Source organism: Panthera pardus, unplaced genomic scaffold, assembly GCF_024362965.1.
Source record: "Panthera pardus isolate Hobbes unplaced genomic scaffold, ASM2436296v1 HiC_scaffold_13, whole genome shotgun sequence".
NCBI lineage: Eukaryota > Metazoa > Chordata > Mammalia > Carnivora > Felidae > Panthera > Panthera pardus.
In genome coordinates, this window is record NW_026526688.1 from 183,856,225 (window position 1) to 183,871,058 (window position 14,834).

Genomic DNA, 14,834 nt, shown 5'->3' on the forward strand with positions numbered 1-14,834 from the left:
TATTTTTGAGAGAGAGAAGGATATCGACCGTGAGCGGGGGAGGGGCAGAGAGAGAGGGAGACCCAGAATCCGAAGCGGGCTCCAGGCTCTGATCTGTCAGCAAAGAGCCCCACAGGGCGCTCGAACCCACGAACCACGAGATCATGACCTGAGCCGAAGTCAGACGCTTAACCGACGAAGCCACCCAGGCGCCCCTATTTTTGAGAGAGAGAAAGAGAGAGAGAGAGAGAGCATGAGTGCAAGTAGAGGACAGGCAGAGAGAGGGGCACAGAGGAACCAAAGCAGGCTCAGTGTTCACAGCAGCAAGCCGGATACGGGGCTCGAACCCACAAACCAGGAGCTCATGACTGGAGGAGCTGACGTCTGAAGCTTAACCAACTGAGCTCACCCAGGAGCCCCACTAAGCCACCCAGGCACCCCTCAAAATTTCTAAATGACACTGAGGCAAGATCAAAAAGCTTCGGGCCCACTGTTCTATTGAGCGATTTTCACTTGTGTTGTAACTAGTGGCCCTTGTCTCCAGGGACACTAGTTCCGTGCATTTTGGAGGTGTTATTGCCCACCATCATGCCAGGCACTCAGCAGGAGCTCAGTCAAGAGGACTGAACAGAATGAATGCGGAAGCATTCTGAGTCTCAGCATCTTCCTTGAGTGCTTTTGGATCCGGGAAAGGCATTTGAGTCATCAGAGGTGCGTTACATTGGCTGGCGGCCCACAGCGCTGAATCCCCGGGAGATACCCCACCGCTCTGTGTCCCACACGGACACCTGCACACGAAGGCCCGTCTTGCTGGCCTCAGATGCTATACGTGCCAGCTGTTTGCAGTCTGAAGGGTCCGCTCTTGGTGATGGATTTTTCTTACCGCTGTCACCTGCCGTTGTGGCTTTCCCTGTGACGCGCTCCTTCATGGTCAAGGCTTTCCCTCCCACACCCTCTCCTGCACGCCTCTCTCTTGCTTGCCCCCACCTTTCTCTTAGCTCACTTTATCCTTCCCCTGACAAGTCTATTTTTCCTCCCCTTAAGTCTCAAAAGCAACGTTGCATTCCAGGAGCACAGCTTGCTGCCTGGGTTCAAATCCTAGAGCTCACCCCTGGCCGGCCAATTGTGGGGGCATTTGCTTAACCTCACGGTGCCTCAGTTTCCCCATCTGGACACTGTGAATGATGCTAATGATAGCATCCGCCCCACAGGGCTGCTTGAGGATAGAATACATTAATAATTGTTTTGTTTTGTTTTAAATACAGTCATAATTGTAAAAAGCTTAGGAAACCGTCACATGGTAGAGGTCATGTGAGGGTTGGTAATGGTATTCCCCGGCAGAGTAGTTCAGGTGGAAGATAATAAAGAGATAAATACCTTTTGGGGTAATCAGATGCCGCCCTTGAGAGGGTACTGAAACTCCGGGAGGTCTCCAGACAGCAAGGAACATCTGGGAAACAAGATGGCCTTGCATTGGGATGCGGTCTAGGACGTGACTTCACGTTCTCACTTAGAGTCTTGGCCGTGCTGTGTGACCTTGGCCAAACCGATTAATCTCTCTGGGCCTTAATTTTTTCATCAGTGAAAACCAAGAGAGCGCGAGAAGGGGAAAATAATGCAATCTTATTTCACGGAACAACCTGGCTCCTAAGGAAGACTAGAGGGTCTAGACAACTTTATGTGACATTGTAAGTTGATGCTGGAAGACAGTGTCTCCTCTACTGTCTCTCAGACCCTTGAGTGTCTGGGGTGAGCTTGTTGCTGGATGGTAGAAATGAGCTCTCTTGGGTCATGTTTCCAATGAGCGGGAATTAATGCAAGCTAAAAATAAAGAAGTATTTCCTGGAAACTGTGGTTGATCAACATCTTCCTTATCACTTCTCTGACCACAAAGGAATGGAGACAATTATCTGGGGCTCAGCACTCACCAGTCTGTGTTTCCTTCATGGCTCTGAGGAACATCACTTTTGAAACCTAATTAGGACACAGGGTTGCCCAAAGGGTTATGAAGATACTATATATATATACGTATGTATATATATATATATATATACATACGTATATATATATAGTGAGAGAGAGAGAGAGAGAGAGACAGAAACGCCACCCAGGTGCCCCTCTGTTTTATTTATTTTAAAGACTATTTTCTCAGAGCAGTTTTAGGTTCACAGCAAATTTGAAAGAGATCTCTCATATACCCCTGCCCCCACACATACACAGCCTACCCCATGATCAGCATCCCCCCCCCCCCCCCCCGGAGCGGTACATTTGTTGCAGTAATGAACTTACATTGACACATAATCATCTGAAGTCCATAGCTGACCTTAAAGTTCACTCTTGGTGTTGTACATTCTAGGGGTTTAGACAAATGTGCTATGACACGCATTCATCATTATAATTTTCACCGCTCTAAAAATCCTCTGTGACCTGCCTATTCGTCCCTCCTTTCCCATCCCTTGCAACCACTGCTATTTTTACCCTCCTCTAATGTTGCCTTTTCCAGAATGCATACAGGTGGAATCATTCAGTACGTAGCCTTTTCAGATTGGCTTCTTCACTTCCTAATATGCGTTCAAAGTTCCTCTATGTCTTTTCATGGCTGGGTAACTTATTTCTTTTTAGTGCTAAATACCATTGCCTGCCTGTACCACAGTTTACCCATTCACCAACCTTGGCTGCTTCTAAGTTTTGGCAATCATTAATAAAGCTGCCATAAACACCCGCGTGCAAGTTTCCATGTGCACGGAAGTTTTCAGTTCCCTTGGGTAAACACCAAAGAGCCTAACTGCTGGGCTGTAGGGTAAGAGTATGTTTAGTTTTACAAGAAACTACCAAATTATTTTCCAAAGCGGCAGCCCCATTTTGCATTTCCTCCAACAATGAATGTGAGTTCTTCTTCCACATCTTTGACAGCATTTGGTGTTGTTAGTATTCTGAATTTGGGCCACTCTAACAGGCATGTAGTCGTATTCATTGTTGTCTTAATTTGTGTGTCCCTGACAATATATGATGTGGAGCATCTTTCCATATGCTTGATTGCCATCTGTAAATCTTCTTTAGTGAGATGTTTGTTAAGGTCGTTAGACCATTTTTTAATTGGGTTGTTTGTTTTCTTATTGTTGAGTTTTAAGAGTTCTTTGTAAAGGGTGCCCAGCTGACTCAGTCAGTAGAGCATGTGACTCTTGATCTCGGGGTCATGAGTTCAAGCCCCATGTTGAGTGTAAAAAAAAAAAAAAAAAAGAGTTCTTTGTAAATTTTGGATAATTGTCCTTGTCAGATGTATCCTTTGCAAATATTTTCTCCTAGCTTGTCTTACTCTCTTGATGGTATCTTTCACAGAGCAGAAATTTTGTTTTTTCTTTAAGTTTTATTTTATCTATTTTGCGAGAGAGAGCAGTGGCAGGGCAGAGAGAGGAGGGGAGAGAGAGAAAATCCCAAGCAGGCTCCACACTGTCAGTGCAGAGTCCAATGTGGAGCTCGAACTCACGAACCGTGAGATCATGACCTGAGCTGAAGTCAAACACTTAACCGACTGAGCCACCCAGGTGCCCCAGAAGTTTTTAAGTTTAATGAAGTTCAGGGAGTGTCCTTTTGGTGCTGTGTCTAGAATGTCATCACCATATATTCGGTTATGTATTTTAAAGGGTATTGTATTTAAGAAAAACAACAACAGAAATACGAAATTGGGGCTGTCCTGGACAATCCGAGATGAAGTTCAGGGAAAAATTGTTGATCTCCCCAGCATCAGTCTATCACTTCCCAGAAAGCCCCGATTTCCATCTGTGGGCCCTGAGGCTCCATGCTAAAGCCAGCCTGCAGGGAACGTGTGATCTAGCTTAAGCCAATCAATGGGCCTGGGCCTTGGCCACAGTGATTGGCTCCGCGTAGGGCCATGGGCCAAAGCCAGTACAAGCAAAGTGAAGTTCGGGCTCTTATTTAGAAATTTGGGACAAAGGTATTCTCTCCTTTCTTAGGTGACATGGTTTGTGGATGTGAAGAATTGAATTGCTGCAGCCATTTTTGTACCCTGGAAGATGGCCATTCTGGAAACACTCCACATACAGAGGAGATCAGTGCTGAGAAAATGTTAGGAAACAGAATGGGGCCCTCGTAGGATTTAGACCCTCTGGAATAAATTGTGCCTGAAGACTGTTCTCAATCTGGACTTTTGGGTTACGTGATCCAATAAATTTTCTTGATCGGTTGGGGTCTAGTCAGGAAAAGAGAAACCACACTAGATAGTTCAAAAACACAGGGACTTAATAAAAGAATTTGTTACACAAGTAAGAGATCAAAAGGAGGATGCTGAGGTAACCCAGAGAATAATAAGTCCTGAGCCGGCAGAAAAAGAGGGAGAAGGCGGTTGCCAGAGCTTATGACTTTGGAGAGAGAAGGTCTCATGCAATTGTGCTGGGCTCCTGGGGGGGAAACTGCATGGCTTGTGTTCAGACCCTTGAAGCTCTCAGAGCACTGAGGGGAGAGGAGGCAAGATGTGATGGGTGCTCACACCCCCGTGGTGGTTGCTGTCGTGCCTCAGAGCACATGGTCTAGTGGATGAGCAAACTTGTGCAGCTGGTACCCCACGCCCCAAGGAGCCATGGCTGATGGTCTAGTCCCTCTTTAGGGCCATGGTGAGGGGGCCCTGAGAGTGCCAAAAGGAGACGGGCAGTGAGCCTGCTGTCTACTCCTGCTGGAGAAACACTACCAGGAACTGAAACACAGAAATGAAGCCCTTCTCCCCTTCTCCTGCCTTCAAATCTCCCTCTAGTGCCTCTTACTGGTGGAACCTCACAGAAAGCCAACTGGAACAGGAGTCTGTGAAGTACCATCCCAGCACCGGAGAGATGAGAGGTAAAGAGCAGGTATGATGGCCTAGCCAATCTGGAATGGACTTCCTGTTACTTGCACCCTACCAACAGACCTGATCGTTATAATACCATGATTACAGCCTTATCCCACTTTTCCTTGGGCTATAATCTGGAAACCATTTTGGTAATCCCAAATTCTATCGTTTATCTTTAAATCCTCTGTTGATTGCTGGGGTGTTCACCCTGTATTCTCTCTAATGAGAAGACCAAGCATGAGGAAGCCACATACCAGATTCACTCCAAGCTGACCTTTTGGAAAAGCTCCTAGTGGATGAAAATGTTGAGATCCATTGCAAGAAGAAAATCTGAGGCTTCTTTTTGGGGCGGGAACTGGACTAGGATGCTTTTGGCTTGAAGAAACAGGAAACCCTGACTCAATTGTCTTAAATGATGACAAAACCTTATCTCACATAACTGGAACTCCAGGGGTAGGCAGTTTCGAGGAAGGTTAATTCCTCAGCTTATCTACATCTTCAAGGATACAGGTTCTTTGCCATGTGTTCTCTCTTGGTCCTCAGCTTGTTTTTTTTAGACAACCCCTAACATGGCTATAACACCTGCCTCAATTCCAACTACGTTATCCAGATACAACGTCTAATGGAAGAACACCGTCTTCTTTTGTGTCTCTTTCTCAGATCAAGGGTGCCTTTGCCAGAAACCCCTGACTGGAGTCTCCATAACTGGCGTCTCCATAACTGGCTAGATCCAGGTCATGGGCTCATACTTAAACCCATTAGCAGCAAGGGACTAGAAACACCATGATTGGCTCAGACCAACCAGAATCCATTCCTGAGCTGGGGATATGGTATCTACAGGTACCTCTACCAGTCAGGGTTCAATCAGAATTGCAGAACCACTAGAAAGTCGTTCTCCATAAAAATATGCAATCAGATTTGTAGTAGGGGTTTTACCTTCTGCAGTTGTGAGAGCTGATTAAACCCTCCCTATAGGCCTGCTGTCTTTGCATCTGATGTTGTAACTTCAAAGCCCACAGGGCAGGAAGTGGGAAAGGAAGGAAGGAAGGATGGGTGTAAAGTGGGAGAGAGCAAGAACAAGCTGGCCCCACGGGGACGGACTGGAACCGAGGTCAGTTCTGAAAGTCCCCAATCTTGATATCCTACAGGAGAAGCTGGTGCCCTTTGTCACTGAGATCTGAGATCCCCAAGACACTGGAGAAGCCAAAGGAGGACCCAGACAAAGGTGAAGCAGTTATATACATGACCACCGTTCCTTGATGATGAGATGAGCTGGATGATCCCACCCTGACCTTCTGAGCTTGACATCTGCCCTCCAAATCTCGGGCAAAGGCATCTCTCATGGCCCCACTGGAAATAGGCAGAAAGGGAGATTCTGGAAAACTAACCTCAGGCTAGCCCAGCTGATGTACTGCAAAGCCACCATAAATAACATTCCCTGAGGAAGTGATCTTGAACCCAATTGGGGAGCTGTAAGTGAAGAAGAAGGAAGAAACAGATCTGGAGGAGGTAATCAAAACTGTCTTCCAAGGCGAGCAGTTTTCAGCTGCCTCATGTCGGGATTCGACGTCAGGCATGGTTTGTGTGTGTACCGTGCACAGGAAGGTGGGCTATTACAACACTCCTTCGCAGAAGACCGCTTCTCTCACGGGCTCTTTCTCTGGGCTTATCAGGGGCCAAACTCTGGCAGAAAACACGAAAGAAAAACTCATGCCTTCAGCATTTAGTGCAATGCCTGCCCTACCTCTGAGTCACCACTGTGCTACTCACTTCCCCTGCTTAGAACCCCCTCTCTCCACTTCTAGTTCTCCTTCGGCAAGCATGCATTAAGCACCGACTGTTTGCTGGGTGCAGGGGATACAAGACAAGGAAAAAATGAACGCCAGCTCCCACTCCAGGGGGGCGACTCCTCTGCCCTAAATCCCCCTTCTTCCAGAAACCTTGCCAGATGTCTTCTCAAGCTCTCCAGCAAACCCTTGCAGCCCGGCCCCAGTCTCTGCACGGCTGTAAGTGATTATCTACAAGGATGTGTGTATAAGGACATGTCATTTTTGTTTTTAATGAACGCTTTATTTTTGTTGGTCCCATCTTCCCCCTGGAGTGCATAAGAACTTTGAAGGTCGGGTTTCTGTTTCCTTTGCTGCTCATAACCACGTGCAGTGTGCAGGGCAGTTGGGTGCAAAAGGGAGAGACCCAGCCGGGGTTCCCAAAGACGACAGACCGCATTTCCACGGGCCTGGGAAGATGCAGAAGGGGCTCCTCGCACCCACTCTGTGTGGTCCTCGACACCCCGTTGTTATCAGTTCTGTTCTTAGAGGTATTATCGTCCCATTTTACTGCAAGGACGCCAAGGCTCAGGGGCGTTACGTGACTCTTCTGGGGGCTCACAGCTGCAGAAGCGGGGCTCCCGTTCACGGTCCTGCACCAAAGGGGGTGGTCCACACTGGGCTTTACAGTTTCACGCACCTCAGAGGCTGGTAGGTGTTACCGTCAGGCTTAAGGAGCTTATACAATTTGTAAGTCACAGACTGAAGCTCACATCTAGGGCTTTCTGATACCAAAACGCACGCATTGAACCTCTATGCCATCCTGCCATAATGCGAGTGGACTTCTCGAATTCCCGTTTCCACAGCTACGTAAGCGGGCCCTGGAGTTAGACCACCAGGGTTGAAATTCCAGTTCAGCGGCCTCGGGCAAGATACTTCGTGTCTCTCAGCCCTGATCCTTCCTCTGTACAATGAAGATTAAACAAACAAACAAAAAATAGTACCAACCTTATAGGCTGGTTTGAAGGTTAAACAAAAGAAAAAAAAAATATATATATATATATGCACACGTTTTCCACAATGTCTGGCATGAAGTGAGCACATGATAAGTGCTAGATTTTATTCCTCTTCTTTAAAAATATTTTTACACTTAAAAAATGTTTTTAATGTTTTATTTATTTTTTGAGAGAGAGAGAGACAGACAGGGCATGAGCAGGGGAGGGGCAGAGAGAGAGAAGGAGGCACAGCATCCGAAGCAGGCTCCAGGCTCCGAGCTGTCAGCACAGAGCCCGACACACGGCTCGAACTCGTGAACGACGAGCTCATGACCTGAGATGAAGTCGGACGCTCAACGGACTGAGCCACCCAGGCGCCCCGGGTACTAGATTTTATTCTTATAAGAGTAATAATTCTTCTTATTGGCCTCCTCCAACCAGTCTGGCCAACAGCTTCCCTAGCAAAGCCGTCTTTCTCAGGGCATTGTTCGCACCGAAAGGCTTGAATTCCGGGGAGCCTCGGATTCCCCCAGAAGCTTGTACCAGAACCATTCTTGCAGCTGCTCGGGAAAGCCTGTGCGTTCCGCCGGGCTGCAAAGCCCAGGCCTTATTGATGTCCTGTCATAGGTTTGCACTTAAACTCCTCTCAGCTGCTCCACACATGTTCCATAAATGGGAGTCATTAGCAGCGAGCCCCATAAACACTCGTTCCTAACCATGCTGTGCCGCGCGTGCTGGATGTGGGGCAACCACTCCATCAGGCCCCTCGGCCCAGATATGAAACAGCTATCAGCGTGCATATAAACCAGCATGTCCTAAAAAGAGCCTTCCCGGGGCCAAGGGGGGCGGCGGACAGCTTCTCTTGGCTGCCTGAGCAAACTGCTTTCGCTTACCTCCCTGTAAAGGACCCGTTTGTTCAGATGAATAGTAATCACAAGGATCTGGCTCACGCTTCTCCCCCGGGACATTCGAAAGTGATGCTCTTCTTTGCATTTAATAAAACTTCTTTATTAGGTTCCCCGAATCCCAAGTTAATCGAGGGAGCAGATTCACTACAAAGGGGCCGATGGTCCTGGGTTGGCAAGGCTGAAACCATCCCACTGCGAGCATACACAAACACGTCGAACGTTCAAGTGGCTGGTGGGGGGATCTTGAGGAGCTGGGAGCTGGGTCAAAACACAATCTCGCTCACTCTCAGTGGTTCTGGTGACGCCTGGGATATGAAAAGGGCCACAGCAGGCGCAAAGCTTCGGCCAAATTGGGGTGGGGACAGGGACAGCGGAAGGATGAGGAAGCAGCTGGGGGCCACCATGAGAGGTTGCAGAAACGGGGGTGAACCTCAGAGAACTGAAGGTTAATATCCCTGCTGCAACCGTGTTGAGCAGGTCTTTCCTAAGAAGAAGATTGAATCAGATGCATTTAGCAAGTGCTTCCTCCGTTAGGCACAATTACAGCAGCAGAAGCTCCGGAGAGCAGGTGAATTTGTCTCTCTGAGCCTCAGTTTCTCCAGCTGCAAAATGAAGATAAAGACAGAAGTCAGGTGTTGGAGGAAGCAGGATGTCCAGGCTGAGTTATCCCTGGGGCTGACACAAAGGAAGACACAGTTACTGTCGCACCATCCCCCTGAGTGTTCCAGAGTGTGTTCCGGGGAGGGAGGGGAAGCCCCAGGCATTCAGCGTGGTGAGGGACCTTTGGGGGAACCGCAGCTTAGCAAGCAGCAGTCCAGAGCTTGGGGCCACCAGGGCCAGGTTCCTGAGTACTCCGTGGCCCTCTGCCAAAGCGAGTAGGAAGGAGAGGGGGACTCTGAAGTTCAGAGGGGCAGAAAGAGGAAGAGAGAGGAGGTGGGGGGGGGGGGCGGCGAGGAGAAGGCGGAACAGAGAGGAGGCAGATCTGGGGAAAGGAAGAGGTGGGCAGTGGCCAGGCCCGCAGGCGGGTCCTCTGGGCCTCTTCCTCAGCAGCAGAAGCATCGGGGCCCTCAGGTCGAGCCCAGCCCCTGATGGAATGGAGCACTGCTGGTTCTCCCGAGGGGAGAGCTAAGGCTCTTTCCACCTGCCACGTGCATGGCCAGGGCTGGGTATTTTGGGTAATTGGGCACCAACCCCATCAGGAGACACTGCTAATTAAGACTGGGTTGCTGTCCCCCAAGAACCGGTTATTGGATTAGAAAAGAACAGGGGCCTAAAGGCCTTCAGAGGAGAGTGCACGTCCCAGGATTTCAGGGGCCGGAGAAGGCCCTCCATTCTTCCCCAGTTCTGCCCAGGCTTCATGGCTTCAATCTCTCAGGAAAATAAAGTGATATTCTCCTCTCTCAAGCCTTTGTTAAAATGCACCTCCCTGCCTCCTCTTAATCTCTTCTTGGGAGTCCTTTGGCGGGGGGGGGGGGGGGGGTGAGGTGGGGGTCAGTGAGGGAAATGAGGTGAAGGGCTTTCAGGAGGGAAGCAGGTTCTATAGAGAGGGGAAGGTGGGAGGGGGAGGTCCGTTGTTACTTTGCCAACTTGAAGCCGAGAGGGCTAATGACAGAGACGTCTGACATGCTGCCCTAGACGGACCGGGGCCAGGCAGGTCCCAGTAACAAGGATCAGACTGGTAAGTGGCTAAGGCACAGGTACCCGTCCCAAGCACTGCCACTGAGCCCCCCACAGTGCTTCCCTTGCCTGACCCCAGGAGCAGCCATCACCTGCTCTGAGCATCAGCTCCTTCCGCCCCCTGTCCGAATTCAGAGAGCTTCCTAGTCTGACCAGAACCCAAACCAGAATGATACCTCTGTGCAGAGGCAACTCCTTATATGGCTCCAACCCCTTTAAGAACTGTCTGTATCTTTCTCCCCGGATGACATCTTTCCGGGGAGAACCTTCTTTGCAAACTCATGGTTTCCTATTTCCCCATCTCCCACTCCCCTTATAATTCAGGAGGCTGCAAGGCCATGTGGCCCTTCCTGAGCCTTTCCCATTTTGCTCTGCCCTGCCGCCCCAGTCCCGTGTTAAATGTTTGTAACTTCAGAAACAAATCTAAGAGGCCATGGGGAAGTGCTAGGTTGTCAACTCCTGAAAATGCGGAGTTTCCTCCTCCCTGCGCCTCCAACCTGCAAACCCCTGATTTCTACAGTTTCCCTTCATCACACCTTGCGCCCTCCGCTGGCCTTAGGCTCTGTTTATTGTCCCTTTAGGTTACATCCCCCTTTAAGAGAGAAAAAGAAAGTCTGATATGGAGAACAAAGAAAGTTAACAGCCTTTTAAAGTACTTTTATGGAGGCTTTTCATGAACTTTACGAAGGGAGTAAAAAACAAGTGTGAAAGGATTTTTCAAGGAAGGAACATGCTTTTGCAATTTGCTGGAAGTTTTCCCTTGTGTTCCAGAAAAGCAGCCTCCCCATTACTCACCAGGGAGGCACGCGGGCCAGAGAGGAAAGGGGTTCAGCGAATAAAAACAGGCCTTCCCCCCCATCCATGTGCAAACAACACTTAATAATCAAATTGAAAAAACACACAAATGAAATTAAAACGTTTTCCAAGTGGGCTGCAGCCCTGAGGCCAGACTTCATGGGGCCGTGGCTGGGCGAATTTGTATCTTTGCCTTAATTGGGCTCCAGGCAAAGTGGCTGTGGGGAAAGCCAGATTCTGGTGTCAACAGGAGGGTAGGACACAGCCACTGGTGGCAGGGAGGCAGGCTGGGGGCCAGCACCCCAACCCTTTGTTGTTTCTTCTCCTGTTTGCAGAGAGCCCCCACTTGCCCCCGGAGCTGTACTAGGTTACTCACTCACTCTTTCGTTCGCTCGGTCCCAGCAGCATATGGACTTACTATCTTTTCTCCAATCTTAAAACAAAGACAAGGAAAAAAAAAAAAAAAAAACCCAAAGCCAAAACTTCTCTTGACCTCACTTCCCCTTTGGGTGTGAACCCACCTCTCAGCTCCCGTTTTAGTTGTCGGTTCTCCAGTGTCTAGTTATTCCCTTTCTAATCAATCTCTCCTGCACTCCCTGGGCTGGGGCTTTTGCCCGCCTCGCCCCTTCAGAACTGCCCTGCTGAGATCAAGGTCAGCTGTCCCTCCGTGTGAGTAAATCAGGTCTCAGGCCTCATCCCTGACCCACCAGCACAGAGGACCAATAGCTCCTCCCGGAGTCACTGTTCTTTCTCACTTGGTTTCACTCCACCACTTTCTCTGGGTTCTTTCTTCTGTGCTGGCCAGTCCTTCAGAACCACCTTCGTTGGTCCCTCCTTTTCTCCTGACCTCTCGCCTCGGAGCACCCCAGCGTGCACTCCTTGAAACTTCTCTTTACCCTCATTTCCTTGGTGATCTCATTCAATCTCATGGCTTTGGAAGTATTGCATATGCTGATGACTCCCACATTTTTATCTCCTTTCCTAGCTTCCCCCCTGGATTTCAGACTAGTGTATCCAACAGCCTACCCAACAAAACTCCACTTGGATATCAAATAGACATTTCAACCTTGGCATATTGAAGATCGAGTCAAGTCCAAGGTCTTACAATGACCCTTCTTGAAACTTTCCTGTAGCCTCATTGGGCTCCTGGCCATTCCTTGAAAAAACTAGACAGACTCTGACCAAATAGGCTGCAGAGTGGACAGGGCTATGCATGTGAGGTACAGTAGGTCACCATGAGGACTTTGGACTATAGCTAAGAGGACCTGATCAGATCTGAGTAGTTTGTTCTCAAGGCAATCACTCAGACCGCAATGCAGGGAACAGACCAGAGGGAACGAGAGCAGATGTACAAGCCTAAATAGGAGACAGGTAAGAATGGATGGTGCCATCCCAAACTGCTCATCACCTTTTCCTAACACCTGCTGTAGTTTTGCTCATCCAGCCACATAATTATCTAGGTGCCAAGTCATGAGCCACCACCTTAATTCAGGGCCTCACGATTGCTGCAGTGCTGTCCTACCGGCCAGCTCTCTCTACTGTGTCTTCATTGTGGAGGGGATGGTCTTCTCTTCCCCTCTTGCTTCTCTTCCCCTTCTCCATCCTGACTTTCTGGAGTTGTCAGCCCCAAAGTAAGGGAATTGAATATCGCAATGTAACTTAGAAGGCCCCCTATGCCACATGTAGGTGCTGAAACTCCACGAGCCGATTTACTTTTACACCTGGAGACGTACCAGAAATGTTGTTGTTGTTGTTTTTGAGACATTCCAATATCAGAACAGATGTCCATCTTCATTTTGTATTCCTCCTCTTCAACCCATAAGACCCCAGGTCCTGTCTGTCCCCCATCTGGCAGTTGGACTGGTGAAGGTAGTGACTGACACCCAGGGAGAGGCCTGCTGTGGAGTGCAGTGGCAATGGCGGGAGAAAGAAACTAAAAGTTCATAGGATAGCAAGGGGTCGGGAAAGGATCCCAGGAAGAGATTCTCTGGTTCTCTTTGCTGGCCAAAGGGCAGCTGTAGGATCAGTCCTGAAGGGGAGCAAAGTTTTCCACCTCAAAATACGCCTCTTTGGCAAAAAGATTATTTTACACTGATAATTTTGAAGAAACAGCAGACATAGGAGAAACTCTAAAAACTGAGGAGAAGTTCGCCTTTTGTAAGAAACATTTACATCTGACTCTTGAACAATACGAGTTTGAACATCCTGCTTAGAGGAGGATTTTTTGATAAAGTACAGTACTGTAAATGTATATTTTCTTCCTTGTGATTTTCTTCATAACGTTTTCTTCTCCCTAGCTTATTTATTGTAAGAATATAGTATATACTACATATAACATATAAAATATGTGCTAATTGACTATTTATGTTATTGGTTACTTCAGCAGTAGGATTTTAGTGGTGTTTTGGGGGAATCAAAACTCTGTGGATTCTTGCCTGCACAGGGGTCGGCACCCCTACCTGCATTGCACAACTATCCCTTTGGAAGAGTGTCTCCTTCTCTGTACCAGGAAGAGAAGGATAACTAAATCTCTAGAATTTATCAGTGGAGAAAGCATGGACTTACGTCTACATAATAACCATACCTTGGTTTCTTGCACTTTGCCTAATAACCTCCCACAACCGGTTTTCCCTCCATTCTCACGTCATCTTTTGTCTTTAGCTGGAGATACTATTTAAGGTGGTGGCTTGGGCCACTTTGGGGAGTTATTCAGTTTTCCTGGATACCTATCATGTATATAGGAGGTATACATGTTACTAAGTTTCTGTTTGCTTTTCTTCTGTCTTTTATTACAGGAGGAGTCTCAGCCAAGAACCTAGAAGAGTAGAGAGAAAATGATTTTTCCTCCCCTACAGCCCCAATGTTTTAGGGGCTAATGTGACATGGGAGGAGTTAAGTTTTCCAAGTAGCCCACTCAAACCCCCTCAACACACTCCAGACTCAAAGTGGGCCAGACTATATCATTTGAACTTTATCAGAAAGTAAATGAACTTTCTTCAAAGTTATATGCACATTTGTGTGCATGTGCTTCCTGGTTGAAGGGTGGGAACATACCCCCAACATTCCTTCTTCTCAAACGTGAACAGATACTTGGCTTCCTCCAGCATGGTGGACAAAAGGCTAAATGGATGAATGAATGGATGAATATATGAATACTATGCATTGTGGGACATACCATCATTCAAGGCAGGTGAGATGCTTCCTCCTTTCTGAGAGTCAGATCATAGTCAAGGAAAAGGTCAAGAGTATACAATAGGATATTTGAGAAGGAAAGATAGAACTGACAGGGAGGGAGCAGAGCCAGGAAAATGCAGAAAAGGAGGGTGGCTGGATAACTAAGACCCACCTTTTAGGTTTCCCATGGCTTTACTATAATTACTCAATTCCAGACCGGTAGAGGAGTAGCTCTTCAAAGAGCTGAGAAAAATTTTTTTAAATATGAAGCTGAGTTCATTCCAACTGTAAAACATTCTGCTCCTCTGGTCCTCAGCCTTGGGCACAAGTAGAAATGTACGTGCCAGGTTGAAAGTGTAAAGGAAAGTTCAGCTGGCTTGAGCCTTCACGTTAAGTCTATCTACGTAGATGAGTAACAGAGTCAAGAGAGGTTGCCTTTCAAATGTTTAACCATGGTGAGTCACCTCCACAGAGACCTCAAGGACATAAGGACGCCGTAGCCACTAGAAAGTACTTTAAGGTCACATCTTGGCGTTGGATCTTTCCTTGGAACAAGTGGACAATAAAAGTCAACATTGACTAATATTCCTTGAGTCCCCAAAGAGCCTGGGCCTGAAGAACCCAAAGGTAGTCCTTAAAATATCTGTCCTTGAATATTTATGGGGCTCTGACAATGGGCTCCATGATATATGGAGGA